This window comes from Athene cunicularia (assembly GCF_003259725.1).
Source record: "Athene cunicularia isolate RWA chromosome 3 unlocalized genomic scaffold, athCun1 chr3_part1, whole genome shotgun sequence".
NCBI classification, from domain to species: domain Eukaryota; kingdom Metazoa; phylum Chordata; class Aves; order Strigiformes; family Strigidae; genus Athene; species Athene cunicularia.
In genome coordinates this window covers 16062739-16078813 of record NW_020799097.1, presented here as the reverse complement: position 1 = coordinate 16078813, position 16075 = coordinate 16062739, and the positions used below count along the sequence as shown (strand labels likewise).

The 16075-nt window shown below is 45.4% G+C and overlaps 1 protein-coding gene across 1 annotated transcript in view; it reads left to right on the top strand.

Moving 5' to 3' along the window:
- The first annotated feature begins 260 nt into the window (after positions 1 to 260).
- HPCAL1 (hippocalcin like 1) overlaps positions 261 to 16075 on the top strand; it is a 64421-nt gene continuing 48606 nt past the window's right edge. Inside the window, exons 1-2 of the mRNA XM_026844824.1 lie at positions 261 to 354; positions 15754 to 15800. The gene's annotated coding sequence lies outside the window, so the exon portion shown is untranslated. The remainder of the gene's footprint in view (positions 355 to 15753; positions 15801 to 16075) is intronic.

Here is a 16075-nt window from a genome sequence, read left to right as displayed (position 1 = left end):
GCCTCGCCCCGAGCCCTGGGCAGTGCCGGCGTTTTCCCCGGCCCTCGGAGAACACATCTGTGCGTATTTGTGTGTCCTCCCCTCTGTCCGGGTGTGCGCGTATGTCTGCGGGTACGTTCATATGTACGTGTGCATATGTACACATGCAGCCCGCGTGTGTGTTCGGGGGGTGTGTGAGTCTCGGCTGAGGATGAGGGAGTTACGCAGCTCTGCTTGATGGTGGTTAATGGTTTACCCGGCGAAGTTCGCGCCGCGTGAATGTTGCAGGGCGCTTTGAGTCAACTCCCTCGGATCCGGACTTCCTATTTGCCACCTTCCCAAACGGCCTCTAAAAAATGCTGTCATCTGTCTCTGGTGAGTAGGCTTTTTTGGCAGTCTGCTCCCCTGGGAGATGTCAGGGGCCGCGCCGGAGGCCGGATGGCTGCGGCCAAGGTCACCCTGGTCCCCTGAACCCGGGGCAAGTGGGGACACCCCGCTGCTCCCCGGAGGTCTCGGCAGCGAAGGCGTCTGCCAGCCGTCGGGGTGCTGGGGTCGCCCGGAGCACGGGGCTCGGCGCGCAATAGCTGCCAGAGTGCCGAGAATCGGAAGAAATAGGGAATAAAACAAAGCAAGTGTGTTTACGAGTAAGTTTCCATGCAGATAAGTTTCTGCTCGGTTTGGGAAAAGGTCGTGTAATGCACCATCTGGAATGAAGGGTTTGCTGAAACAAACAGCTGGGTGTTCGGTAGGTCTGTGTCTCCTGCTCGCAGCTGGGTAATTTATACCTTCATGGCACGATCCTGAGTTTTTTCACAGGAATAGTTACAGACAGGCACTGGAACTGGGCGTTATCCTGTAATCACATTCTCAAGTGAAAATCTGGTAGAGAGATCAAATTTTCTCTGTGTGGGAATCAGTTACTCCCTCCCCAGAATATTCTGCAGTTTTCACAACAGGAATCATTTGTTGTGGTTATGGGTTTGAAAGCTCTCCTTGTCTGAGATGTAACTGCAGCAAAGACCAGGGGGCTATTTCGGTAGCCCACTGGCAGGATAACGCAGCCCTGCGTGGGGTCCCACCAGCATCATCGGGTGCTTCCCATGGTGGTCGGGGAGTAGAACCAGGGAGAAGCCTGTGTGAGGCCCTGCCTGCTCCAGGGCAGAATATCCACCGCGCTCCCGGAGCCTCGACTCTTCTCAGGTGCTTGGATCAGGAGCCCTTCAATTCAGGCAGAAGGATCTTACAACTGCGTATGTTTGATTTGGTGTGGTGAGGCTCAGGGGAAAAAGGCAGATAATCTCCCCACATCTTCCCTTAGGTGGGAAGATGCTGGCCAGGCAGCAGGGTACGCGTCGCCTCTTCCTGACACCTGTTTTCTCCTTGGTTTCTTGCCTTGAATTTAGGGTTTCTCTGTGTGGAAGTGGAAGCGTAGGAAACTGGGAGGAAAAAAAAACGTGTGCCGCTGTGGAGTGGCTGTCGCAACGCTGGCAGCAGCTCTGCTGAGGAGTCAGCTCTGCTGGCAAAAAAAGTGCTTTTTGTTGGCACAGCTTAGTCCGTTCAGGGAATTGCAACGGTGAGAAGAGTTCTGCCAGCTGCAGGAGTGGGCTTTGCTCTTGGGGCTGGATGCTTGCACCGGCAGGAACTTGTGTAAGTGTAGACGAAGCTTTTGAGCTCTCCAAGGGGGCTGTGGCTGTGTAGGTGCAGGCGACACTTTGCTTGCTGTGTGTCGCAGCTGGCACCGTGGTGCCTGGTTCTGCCACCCCAGCTCATGGGCATGGCAATAACATGGGCCGGTTGTTGGGGGCCCATGATGGAGATTACTTTGTAGCCTAAGCAACATTAAACTTGGATTAGGACTCTGCCAAAAAAAAACCCAACAAAAAGGGCAAAAATAGAGCATGTGATCTATGATTAGAAATGGTTGCAATTAAAAATACTTACGCAACATGATTTTATTTTTTCCAAGCAAGATAATATTCTTTTGAGTGTTGATTACTTTGATGTGAGACAAGAATGCTGGTAGACCAAGAAAGCAATGTGAATTAAAATTCTATATTGTTGGAGGTTTCTTTCTTGTTTTTAGTGATGTGAGACTGTAAGAAATGAGGTTGCGCTGTTGGTGTATGCAAGATGTGGTGATACTGATGGGAGGATCTCACACTTTTCCAGAGAACTGCTGGTCTTTCCTTCAAGCATGGCTTTTAGGTCAGACAGTAACAAATGCAGTATGTTTTCCAGTGAATAGAAGAAAAACAGACTTTTTTTTTTCCCCTTTAAATCTGTTTTTCCACATGTTCCTAGGATGTTGCCTGTAACATCTGTATTTGGGATCAGTTTAATTGCTCGTTGCCTGTATTAGAAAATAGTTTGGGTCCAATTTCAGCATCTTCATGGAGCTTAACTCAAACTGAAGTTAAATTTCTTTTGGCAAGAGGTGATTTATCTTAGCTCATGTTGATTGTATTACTTTGTTGTGTGGGATCCTACCCATGGATTGTGGAAGGATTTGCTCTTGCAAAATTGTTGGATTTTAGCCTTAATGAGCTGAAAATGTTTTAAGTCAATGCCTGAAATTTCTATTGTTCCAATAATTCTCTACTATCCTGAAAGTATAACAAATGCAAACAATTATCTTCACTTCCTCAGCCCTTTGCTGTATAAAAACTTATGTTTTGCTAACCTGCTAATTAACCCATTGATTTCTGCGTTTCTTGACTTTGCCAGATGAGTATCTTCTGCCTATTGTCATGTTCTAATATCAAGGTAATTGTGAATCCTTAGACAACAGGGGCACATACTCGAAGGAGCTCCTTACCTTACCTCCCTGAGTCTTTCAGTGGGTAGGAGAGAACATTCTTCAGCTGAGCCTCCTGGAAATGTGACCTTTCTGGAAATTCAGTGTTATGTTTCTTAATGACTGGGAGACCCATAGGATCGACTGCGGGATGAATTATGCATTCTCCTGCACTGATTGCACTGGAATTAGAAGGCAGGAGCTGGGGGGGGAAGCTGGATCCATCTTGTAATCTAAGAAATATTGTAGTTCTTCTGGATTGCACTGCATGAAATATGCCTTTATTATTATTAAGAAATTCTGCTTATGATTTGCACAGTAGGTATGTAGACCTGTGAATAACAGGATGGAAGAGATGGCAGTGGTACTTTGACTATTTCAGTGTTTCTTGTCCTGTAGGTGTGTATTTTTTTAAAGTCAAAGAAAGCAGCAAGTAGTTTAAGGAATTCTCCCTGGTGATCTGTGTCAGTTGAGAAACTGTGGAAGCCTGTGCCGACCACTTTCTGTGCGAAAGATGCCAGCTACGGCCTGGTCAGCTTTTCTCTACTCTTGCTCGCCACATGCTTTCCAATGATCAAACTGCCTGTATCAAGTGATATAATCTACTTGAAATTTGGCTGGGGGGAAAAAAAAAAACCAGCAGTGAAACGTAGATGTAGCTATAGTTACATACAGTTCATGCACCAGCCTTTAAGACCTTCTGCCAGTTTTTTTGGTGACTTCTACAAATATGTTTTAGTCTTATTTTCTTTTTCTGCCCTCTTTTCAAGGAAGATCAGGCTGCCTAAATAGGAAAGGGTGCAGCTGGATAAATACATGTTTAACAATTGGGGAAAGGATGCTTACTAGCATCCTATTTCAGTTGTTGTAATCTTAATGTATTCAGAAGGGTGTTCTGAGCTGATGGTGTCACTTTAAATACCGACTTGGGTTGGAAAACACTTGATTTGGAGATTTCTGGGATGGAAGGCATGTCTTGCACCTACAGAGATGCTTGCTGAAAATGAAGCGTACTGAGATCCTGCTACGCTTGCCAAGAGCAATGGCTAAACTTGGGCAGCTGGTTTAGCAATTAAATTATGTTTTTGTTTTTGACAATGGGTTTATCGTAATGAATTAACCGGTGGACTAGTCAGAGTGGCAGAGGGGTTTGGTTTTGATTCCCCAACCATGCAGCGTGCCAGCATTGGGAATGTACTTCCCACCAGTGGAAATGCAAGAAGCATTTCATGCCAAGTGCCCCAGGGAGAGGAAGGATGCACGTGTGTCTTCTGGTGTGCAAGCCCCGAGTTCTTGTAATTTCTTGAAAATACAAGCGTTTGATGGATGGTACAGCTTGGGCATGGGATAAGGAAACAGATCTTGCTGATGCTTGAAAGTTGGCACGTGGCTCATGCAAAGTCATTTTAGAATAGGTGGGGGTGGCGGCAGTGGGAGGAGGGAGGAAGAGAAATGTCTTTGGGGGGCCGGGAGCCAGGGCGTGGGTGTGCTTCTCATTCACCTCTGCTCCACGCAGGCTAGCGTGTCTGTGCAGAAGGGATGCTTTTCCTCGCTCGGAGGTAGCAGGTTTTTTTTTCAGGTTTCTTTATTTCTCTGTAAAGGGCATTGTGCGCAGGATGCTCTGTCCTTGGCAGCTTGCCCGTGGTGTGAGGGGAGAGAGCTCACTGCTTTTGGTCGTGCTGCAGATAGCCGCTGTCAAAGCCAGTTAGCATTTGTGGGGCGTCCTTTCCTTTTTCTCTTTAGTGAAGCTTTTTTTTTTTTTTTTTTAGCAGGTAACCAAAGACATCGCTTTGCCTTTCTTAAAACTTATCTGGGGAGAATCAGACTTTCCTTTGGAGGACAATTTGGGGCTGGTTGATGAAAGCTGTTTGTGCACGAGGGGAGTGGGAGTCACAAGGGAGGATGTGGATGCATAAGAACCACTTTAATGTGGATACATTAGCACTAACTTTAATTATTAAATGTGTGTTCAAAAGAAAACAAGCATACTTTGTGGTGCTTTGGAAAGGGCCTATAAGCTACATATTAAATATGTTAGAAGATGCTTGAAAACCCTGTATCCCCTTCACCAGAACTGAAGCAGCTTGAAACTTGGGCTTGGAGCACAGGCCTGGCAGGAGCTGCCTGGCTGGTTGGTATTACAGGCAGCTGCCTTTTGTCATCCTTCTCACAGACTGGTCAAAGCACTGCCTGTGAACAAGCCAGGGCTTCTGCTGTTTCTCCCAGTTTCCAATTTGAGTTTCTTCTTCAGTGGTCAGTACCCCTGTGTCTTGTGCCACCTCTCCGTCTCATCTCCCCAGTGTCTGTCCTCCTAAAGATCTTGTACCGACAGAGCTGGAGTTGCTGTACGGAGGAGAGGGGAGAAGAAAGTGAACTCAGCATAAAAGGCCCTCTCTGATTAGACACTACTTTGATTTTTGCTAGACTGAGTTTTATTGCTCTTGAGTTCATGTATGTCAGCTTTCCTTCAGAGGGATTCTGGGGGGCTTTCCAGAAAACAGGTGCTCCTGTGTATGAGAGTTAGTAAAGGAGGCACTTAGGCAAAATAATACTGAGGTTGGAAATAACAGGTATTTGACAGTCACCTTTTTGTGACCAGTCACTGAAAGCCAGAACCTTTAAATGGGAATGAGAATGTGCCTGTGTCCAACCTTTCTCCTGGCTTTGTGCAGTGAAGCCTGGATGGTCTAAGGGGCCGATTCCCCCAAATCCCATAGCAAGCGATTCCCCTTGGCTTAAGTTTGATGTGGAAATCAGTTGTGGGAGACCTTTTAATTTAATTTGGCTCTCTTGCTGTTGGTAACTCATCAGCTGGGGGGGTTTGCTGGGTGCTGCACCCTCAGTGATGGCTGTGGCCCCTTCTCAGGTTGTGGGGAGCCATGTGAGCCTGGGGGTGCTGCGGTCCTCAATGTCAGGCTTGTCCCAGGAGCGGCAGCTATGTCTGGGCCAGCCAGGGGCTCTCTAGGGGTGCCAGAAAACATAAGCAGAAGACTTTTTTTTTTTAAAATGGAAATTGGATTTCATTCCAGCTGAGGTAATTGGAGCTGTGGTAATGGTCTGAAAGCAAATGAGAATGAACTGTGTAGTCTGCAGCCCCAACTTTTTGTTCTGCCCATGTCATGCTTCTTAAAATGGCATTCATTCCTAAATCTGGCCCTAAAGCTCAGTTACTAAGAGCTGTGTTTTTTCTCAGGAGATAGACAAAGTGAGGGAAGACCACTCTTCATTTTTAATTCATCCTCTAGCTCTCTTCTTCTGTCTCCTTAAGGATGCCCTGAACCTGCAGACTGACTTGCCCAGCCAGGCATGTCCCTGTGGAAAGTCTCCTGACCCTGGTGTCACTTTGCAAAGGAGCAGAGTCTGTCCTGTCCTGTTGAGATCACGAACAGCCCTCCAAAGCAGCTTGTGGTTGCAAGAGCAGTAACGTCTCCCTGACAGCCAGGAGGAGGAGAGGAGTCTTTGCAGGAGAAAATTCCCTCACCCATGCCTGCCAAGGTACCAAGGATGTTCCAGAGCAGAGAACCGAAGCAACTGCTGTGCCCGTCAGAGGAGGGCATTTCTGTTCTGACAAAATGGCTTACTGCGTGTGGGTTTTGCCAGATCTGAGCTTCTCAGCCACACTGTGATTTCTACTCTCTTAGATCTCCTGGGTTTTGCCCCTGTCTTTCATCACGCCCAACAAAGACTGTTGGCACTCTGTTAGCAAAGTGTGTGCTGCAGCTTTCCAGAAGTCCTGTCCCTTAAGTGAGGCAAGCTCTTATGAACTGATAGCACCAGAAACAATTGCATTTACCGAGTTCTCATTTTTATGGGTGTAATTCAGAAGGCATGGTTTGGAGGTGAAGGTGGCCTTGCTGGCTGTTTCCAAAGCTCCGGCTTGTTGCAGGACATGTTCAAAGGGTCTTTCTCAGCAGCTGGCTTAGTCGTTGTCTTCTGGGCACCAGGAGCTTCACAGCCAGGTGTTGTCTAGTCCAGTTTGTGTTGGAACATTTTGAGTAAGCTGCATCTTGGTGTCAGGCTTTGTTTTCAGATGATTGGTGCCCATGGTTGGTGCTGGGGTCTTATATTATGGGCTTGATGGCTTTTTGCGTTTGGTGGGGAGGTGTATTTCTATCAAAAACACTCTACATTGCTTGCTCAATTTCATGAAAGCATTGCAAAAACATTTTTGGGGAAGTTTTAATATTCTTGAGCTGTACGCATGCAAAATGCTGGGCCAATTATTGAATATTAATGTCTGCTCAGGGGCTTGTAACGAGTGTGCCTCCTGGTGTAAGTCATTAGACAGAAAGGTGAACTGTCAGTGACTTTAAATATCGTGAAGGGTATAGCATTGTGCCTCCTTCTTTCCCTGTGAGCACACTCGCTGTTTTGTGCCTGGTGTTTGGGTGGACTCTGACCCAAGGAGGATGAGCAGGTGCTGGGGCAGAGTGGTGCTGCTGGTTGAGCTCCTTGGGGCTGGCCACTGCTGCCACCTCTGTCTGTGACAGCATTTGTGAGATGCTAGGCTCCTGCTTTCTGTTACCAGCCTGCGTTTAAACCCATTTCTTAATGTCAGTCAGCAGTGGAAGGAGAGAGAAAAATCAATCCCTAACCAGAGTAGCAACAATGACATCCTGAAGAGTAGACTTGAAGGTGGTCACCTGTTAGTCCAGGTGCCTGGTTTCATGCAGGTTGTGGCTCTCACCAAGTACAAAGAGGAGGAGACTTCCAGCGCTGTCATCCAAGTGTCCCTACGGAACGGAGAAGGGGTTCATCTGGCTGTGTTTCAGACAGCCCTGCTGCTGGCTGAACCACATCTCTGCATCCCCCAGTTCTGCCAGGACAGCCTGTGCCAAGGTAAGCTGCAGACTGTGGGAGGGCTGCCCGTGGGGAAGCAGCAGCCTGTCCTGGCAGAGCAGGGAAGACCCATCAGCCTGGAAAAATCTTTGTCATCTGAGGTTGATATTTTATAGCCTCTAAAGCCATGATTGATGTGTGCAGGAATTTTTGCTCTAATTGTTGCTTTTCCAGCTCTCTGGAGGTTAAGACAATGGTGTGTCTAGTTTTTGCTTTGCTTTCAAGGTAGTTTTTCCCTTATAATTGTAAAGATGAGAATGTGTAAATTTTTTTAGACAAGTAAGTGATCTGCCCAGGAACACTAGTTTGTGATAAACTCAATTTAAATGCAACTGCATATTCTGTAGCTGGAGTGTGGTTTTATGTAGCGTAAAAGAGTCTCAATATGTAGAGAGAGTTACTATTACACAAGGCACCTTGGCTGTGCCATAACAGCATTTATCAGTGTAATTTGGTTTTTGAATAAATTCAGGCTTTATTCAATCCTTGAAAAGTTTTTGAACTCTTTGAACCACTGCTCTGCTTTGTCCCTCCACCTGATGTCTATCTATGATGCAGATTTCTATCTTAGCTGATTGAAATTTGCAGTCTCCTTTAATAAAAGACAGTTGACACTTATGTCCTGTGTAGCTGCTTAGCAAATCTTATTTTAGCAGATACCTCCCTTCCCATGACCTTCCTTACTCACTCCATCCCTTCCAAATCTTTATTGTGTAACTTGAATGTAATGTTTAGTTTAGAGCATCCTGTGAAGCAGGGAACTGCAATTGAAAAGGAGGCTAAAAAAGGGAAGAGAGAAACTTCCTGAACAATGAATGTGTAATGACATAATTTAGTTAATTGTATTGGGAAAAAGTTTAAAAGAGGAAATAGAGTAAATAACTGGCACTGTTCTGTCCCCAACTGGCTGTATCCCTTTTAACTGTAGATGGACTGCTTGTGTGTCAGACCAGGCTGTATGTCGCATTTGTCAGTAGTCTTTTTGGAAAAAAAAAAACAACCTACCAAAACAACCCTTCAATTCAGTAAGGGAAAAATATTTAAGTGAAAATAATTCATCTTGTTCTGACACTTTAAAGTAGATTAAATAAAATGTAATGCATTCAGTTGGCAGAGTCTTTGAATTTCCATGCCTTCCTTTCCTTCTTTCATGTGCACACAACTTCTGGGGGAATTTAGTGCAGTAAGTGGGCTTATACAGCTTACTTTGGCAACCAGTTCTGTTATAACCTCAATTTACCAGCTTGGTTTATCAGCTTGGCTTCTAGTCTTAGCCCTAGTGTTGTTCTGAAAAAGCCATTGCTTACCTTTCAATTTTTAAAGCTTCCTTACCCTGTTGTGGTTTACTTTTAGTTGCTTTTGTGGAACCCAAGTTTGGGGTGTGTTTAATATGCCAAATAGCTTTCCTTGTGTAAAACTGTGCTAAGGGCTGCAGATGTTAATTAACCATTGAATTGGGCAGAGGAGATGTTTGTACAGCTTCTTCACCCTTCTGAAGTGGGCATCACAGCATGGTCATCCTCAGTGGCCAGAGGTTACTGGCTAACTTGTGAGAGGGTCTGTTAGCAGGAGGGACTGGAGCCAAAACTGATGCATAATGCAGAGATGCAGTCTGCATCTTTGCGCTGAAGTGAGCAAAGCTGCTCTGAAGCCAGGGGAATTGCATCTGCCTCCACCAAGATGAATCTGTGGTAGTCTAGCCCATGATGTATTTCATGATAGGGCCTGTTGGCATGTAGGTTTCTCCTTTGCATGGACTTCTTTTGGTTTCTGTTGTTTTCCCTGTTGTTCCCCTGAATCTGGCAGGGATAACTGTTTGTGTTAAGATAGCATCAGCCAGAGATAAGATTCTTGTACCGCACACTTCAGACTGTTCTTTAGTCAGTGGTTTCACCACTACATTGCAGCTGCGTTCAATAAATAAATCTTCAAGGATGCTCAGAGTGGAGTTTTGGAGATGTGGAAACAACAGTTACTGTAGACCTAATCTTCTACTTATTTAGGTCCAGGCTTTTTGGATTGTACTCCATGTGTTTCTGTGCTGTAAAGAGAGCTCCAGCACAGCAGATGTGCACTGGAGATGTGCAGGACAGGATGCTGTGTTTCCTAAAATGCCACAGTAAAAATTGAGGGCATAGCTGCATTCATTTGGTAGGATTTCTGTGACTCCTGTGAGCCCAACTCTTATGTTTTACAGTTAAGATGTGATGTTCCTGCTTGGGTAGGAGCACAAGTCACAGTCTTTTAGACAGAGACATAGGTCTCTTACTCAGTCGGGGGGTTACATTTGAGCACCCAGGTAAACATCTTGTCATACTCTTGGGACTTGCTGACTTACCTTAGAGACCTGACTGCCGAAGGAAAACAACCTTCTGCCAGGGCAGAGATTACACCACCTTCCCCGCAACACCTATCAGCCCCAGTCTCCATGTTTTTTTGTTGTTTTTTTGTTTGTTTTTTGTTTCTTAATGGTACAGTATCCACTGTTCTTTGTTCTATCTTCTCTACTGAGAGGTGGACCTGGCTTTGCATTTCACCTCGCTGTTCCAGGTTAAATTCATCCAGCAGTGTCAGGGTGGCTTCATGAGCAGGTGTAGGTCCCGGTGATGCTGCAACAGGCTTCAGGTTGCAAAAATTTGTGTTGAGAAGTTGTCCAAATAAACTGCAGAGAGAGAAAGCCTGAAGGCAGAGAGCTGTCAGGAGTTGAACACCTGAAAATGCAAACTGCTTTACAGCATGAGAGGTCAAAGTAGCCTGGGGGCCTTTTCAGTCTGTTCAGTCAGTGGGTGCAGGAGGTGCTCCAAATAAGCAAGCATGGCCTCCGAGGAATGTTTTGAACTCCTTGTTGCCGATTCCTGATACTGTTGGTGCTTGGTATTTCCTTCATGCTCTGCAAGCTGCCTGGTGACAGCCTTCCCTGTGAGAAGTGGTGATTCACTATGGCGACTGCTGGGAGCTTTCATAGAGAGTTTTTGGGCTGTGTGACTGTCTCGCTCCATATGTCCAGTTTGATGCATTCAAGTTGAGATTCAGTATTGCACGGTCGTGGTGAGAGCTGGAAGCAGGTATAGGGTCCATCTCTGGTCTGCTGCCAGAGCTGAGGCACTTGTGGCTGGCTAATGGCCTGCGGCTGGAGGGAGCTACGTTCAGTCTCCACCTTAACCATACGCTTCCTGAGATACTCCTGGGGAGGCTGTAGGGTCCCTGTACATGGGTTTCCCATTGCAGTGGTTGGATTATAGTACATTTCTGGGGGTGCTGCAAGCACGTTTCTTAGGTGAAATAGTTATGGGAGAGGTGCTGCTAGCAGTACTGAAGGCAGAGAATGGGGGGGCAGCAGTTTATTGTGTTGGCGCAACAGAAATCTCTCCAGGCAGTACCAGCCCCTCAGGGGACACGCAGCCTGAGGGGTATCTGCAGGCAGCTATAGCAGGGTATTGCGGAGAGCACTTGTATTAGCTTTTACATTAGCCGGTGTCTAAATCTCCAGTTGTAACACTCCGAGCTCAGTATGGGCTAGTGTCCTGCTTTGGGCAGGTGGCCTGCCTGGGCGCCCAGGGAAGTGAGCCCGCACTGGGCTGCGGTGCCATCTGGGCTCTGAACCACACCATGAGGTGTAAGTGATCCCTGGGGCTTAGGCAGGTTGCAAGTGAGCTTGAGTAGTGACAGTCCTTTGAGGGACTGGGTAAACTGACTGACCCTTCTTTTGGGATGTAGGGGCCTTAAAGAAAACAAACCTGGAGGTTAGAGTCCTCTGGGAGTTTGCACTGTGGGTTGAGTTGTATGTTGAGGTGGGACCTCTCAGAGCTGCTGGGTGGCTCTGAGCGTGGTGGCTCACAGACCTGGTGTGAAAGGCGAGGAGGAGAAAGGGGGCAAGATGTGAGTGAGAACTATGCTATGGAGGAAGGAGTAGGTGGACACACTCCAGAGCAGTTTGTCAGCTGGCACGCATCCAGTTTGAATGCGTCCACAAGCATGTGTAGAAGTGCAGCATCCAAAGGTGAGGTGCGCTTGTGGGTGATGTACTGGCTGGCTGGAGCGGACTGGAGGAAAATTAGAATAGAATAGTTCAGTTGGAAGGAACCTACAACAATATCTAACCCAACTGCATAGCAAGTGGCAGGACTGTTAGTTTCTTGGCTATAGTCCATGGACTATTTCTACCCACATGTAAAGGGGACTGCAAAATTGTATGTCCTACAAGCCCTCACCAGTTTGCATTTGCAAGAAAAATGAAAAAAACCCAAAATTTTATAAAATAGCAGAGTTTAGTTGTAAAAGAAATTGCAAATAAGGGAGAGCAGTCTTCTGTGTAGTGCTGGGTTTTATCTCCACTGCTGCATGTGGTGTTTGCAGGCAAGTCACACCATACACAAACATAGCAACATTAATAACAGTATTGATTTGTCTTAATGCAGTTGTGAAAGCTGAACCTTGGAGGTGTGGGAGGGCTGGATTGGTAATCAGCATCGAGATTGATGAAGGATAGTGTCAGCCAAGGGGGAACAAATGGAGGCTAGAACAAGGCAGGGTAAAATAGTGGCCATTAAAGGAAGAAAAGTGCCCACAACACTTGAGCCTTCTCCATCACATAGAAAGAAATCTGCTTAATGTATTAATTTCTGTGACTTGAAGGAATGGGGTTAAAATCACTTTGGAAAACAGGACAAAATTAAAATAAAGGTGTCTACAGTGGTTTTGGTCCAAGCTGAGGCAGGTCCAAGGACACTGCAGAATGTGGCAGAGCTGCAGTGCCCGTGGGGAAGTCAGGGGTGGGTGATGCATGACCATTGGGAGGGAGTTTTACTCCTGCCACATAGGTCAAAGCATGGTCTGAAAAAAGTAATTTGTCACCTTGGTTTCTCTGGTCTGTCGATGAAATTCTGTTTATAAGGAGGATCTTTACAAATGAGTCTTGAGAGCCGTCTCCTCCTTAAGCTTTTTGCTAGCAGCTCTGAAAATAGTAGATTGATGCACTCTCACCTCTTCCTGCCCAGCCTCAAAAGTTACTGACATCTCTTCCTTTCATTCTGCCTTGTAATTGAATTTGTCATAAGTTGCTTCTGCTAATTCAATTATACCTTGCTTTTAATTGGCAGTGGATTTAAATGCTTCATGTGCTGTTAACATAGAGATTAACATGTGCTGTCTGGTTACCCTCTACTCCATCGGTTTGGAGCAAAGATTTTGTATGATTATAAGAATTTAGCCATTTTTTTTCCAAAAGTCTTTTGGGATGCCAGAATCTAGCCAAGGACTAGGAAATGTCATTTATTTTGAACATATAAATATGGCCAAATAATCTTGCACTATTCTGTAAGCTTTGTTGAATGGAGGAGGCACAACAATTTTGTATCAGCAACACAGAAATCAGAAGAATTTCTGGGTTGTATCTCCTATTTTGCCATTGACTGTTTTCAGTCCTTACCTTGCCTTTCCATTGGGCTTCTTTGGGTTGGCAGCTTGGAGAGATAACATCCGTCCCTGTATGAAATAAGGATACTAGGTTCTCTTCCTAAAAAGCACGAAAATGAGTAGTTTAAATGCTTGTGTTGCTGCCAAGTTGCACCATTTGTGAGCATCTACCCAAGGATCTCAAGAGTAATAGAAAATTTCATGGAGTCTTGGATCTTCCTTCCTGTGAGTAGAAGACTGATGTAGTTAACATCTGGCACTGACAAGGGAAGATACCAGGATAAAACAGGAAAAGAACCATTTAGGATCACTCCCATAAAACAAAGAGAAAAGCCCTTTACTTCCCGTTTCTATCAGCCTTAGGAAAGGGTTTGTTTAAAACAACCCCCCAGATGTTGGGAGGATGCATGTGGCAGGGTTAGTCTTCAGTAAAAGCCAGTGAACCAGCACCACCAATGATCAGGGGAGAGGGCACCTGCAGGGGGTGGCTGGTGACCCCACAGCAGGGTGGGATGCCCTAACCTCAAACTCTGTGACACTTGTCTCACTTTCATGATTTGTAGAAGGAGCTGGATTTCATCTGGCTGCTTGACTTTGGTTCTTTACAGTTTCTTCTGGGTGATTATTTCTGAAAACCTGTGAAGAATTTTTGAGGTTTCAATAACAATGAAAAAGCAAAAAATACAGTGCTAATTTTTTTTTTAAAGGAGGAGATGGAATTGCAGTACAGTCAGTCTGACTTAAAAGTATTTTTCTGGAAGTTAATATATTATTTCCCACCTAGGCATCTTCTGGTGTTCGGTGAGCAACAGTCAGGATGGATTAGTCTGGAACAAATCATGTCAGACCCCAGTGTTACCCCAATGGGGTAACAGGTCTTGTGGATAGGAGAGCAGATGAGATGATGTAGTTCAATCCTAGTTAGTTTTTTGACACTGTTTTGTTACTCTCAGAAGGAAGCTAGGGAAAAGGGATTTGGGTGATCCTTTTGCCTTATAGATGATGCAGTGTAGGTGTGCTCACTGTGCTCCAGGCTTAGCCCCAGTATGTCATCAAGCTCAGAAGTAATGGGTGGGGATTTCTAGAGGTGGACCTGGTGGCTTGGGTTTTTGTAGTTGATACATTTGATAAGATACTGGTTCAGGCTCAACAGGTAACACCAAACTAGGGGAGGTCACCTGGGATTAGATTTTCAAATAGTTTTGGACAACACCAGAAAATTATCTTGGAGACTCCATCATTCACACATGAAGGCATTAGGATGGGCTTGCAGTTACTGTTGGTGAATGAGTTGGGTATACAGACTACCCATGGGTGATTGGAGAGGCTCTGCTGGAAAATGTGGTGGATCACACCCTGCTTTTCCAGCATCATCCTGCCCCAGCAGCAGGAAAGTGTCTTCTGTAAACAGGAGGATGGACTTGCTGTGTCCTGTGTTTCATCTCCTGGTGCTTTGGCATCTCTGGAATACTGGAGCCAGTGTAGAGCACTGCAGCTGGGGGGAAGATGGAGAAAATGAGAGAGGCTAGTGGGGATGTGAAGAACAGGACCCAAAAGGAAAGATGGGAAGGAGTGGGATGTTTGGTCTGGAGAGAAGGCGAAAGATTGACGCAATGGGTTTGCTGGAACACTGCTGTGAAGGGAGAAATATGAAAACTCTGTCCCGTGTCTGTGGGGGTTAGGGGAAGCAGTAATGAGTTTGAATGGTATCATGGAAGGAAGAAACTCGTAGGGATGGTGAAATGTTGAAGAAGACTGTTGGGTGGCTATGATAATGTCTGGGATCTCAGTGGCTGGGGTTTTGTGTTGGGCAGACCAAATGTGTGTTGTGGGTGGGCTGAAGACACCTGGGAATAGGTCCCAAATCCTGTTGTAGAAGTTATGGGGGTACTGGGTCAGACAAGGGTCTGGCAGGAAAGAATTTGGTGTGGTGGGTCTGTAGATGATGAATGCTTCCTAGCTGTGCCTGGCCTTGCTGGTGGGGGAAATCATGGTCAGCTCTGTGGGAGAGTGGAGATTGTAGTGTCACTTGTATTCAATTTTCTAATCCACAGATTTTGAGAGATTAGGAATCACAGGAGCAGGTGAGCTGGCTCCTGGTGCTCTTATCTGTGACTCCTTAAGCACTGATGAACCTTCAGGATTCATAGCTGGCAGATGCTGAAGGGATGCAAATTATTATACTCTGCTTTCTTGAGAAGCATGCTCAACAGAAAGAGAAGTGATTTCTAACCTTTCAGAGCAATGCTTAATGGCTCCAGAAAACTTGAAACTGTCTCTCATATTTTATTTCTTTTTCACCTGTTTTTTAGATCATGGCATAGTAATATTTTGAGGTATAAGCCAAGCAAACCTTCTGAATCTGAACTTGATACTTGCTTATTTTGAAAGATGAGTTTTGCAAAAAAGATTTAAAGTAGGAAGGGTGATTTCAGCAGATTTCTGAATGCCAAAAGAATGTGCTGTCTGAATTTGAGAGAAGCATTTTTCAACATGGGAGCTGTTTTCTATTTCAGGACAGATAACAAAATGCAAATGCAGGTAACAAAGTTGTTTCTCAGTGTATGGTAAGAACTGGAGCAGAGTTTTTGCATGATTAGACTACTTCTAATTTATTTTTCAACTGGGAAAATTGGTTTTTACAGGGGAGGCCAAAAAGTGGGAAGGTTGTCACTTAGAAGAAAGCTGTAATGTAAAGCATGTTTGGTTTGTGTCTTCTCCTCCAGGTAATTGAGCCCCGTGGACTTTCTCTGAAGAAGTTCCAAGATAGGTGGTGAGTACTTTCCAGAGCCTGTTCCTTTCAAGGCACTCTTTAAGTCAGTAATAGAAAAATTAAATTAGTAATAGAAAGTACAGGTGTTGGGTTTTGTTCTGCATTTGGTGCAGAAGTTTGCATTTGCTTGAGTTTGTGGTGTGCTTAAATTTTAAAGCTGACAGGCCTAATGTTTCAGTAGAGGTTTGGCATAAAAATGTTAAGCTTTACCTTTGCACCAAAATGAATTTCCTGAGACTTGATTCATGAAATGAAAGTTTTGGTTTTAAAAATAT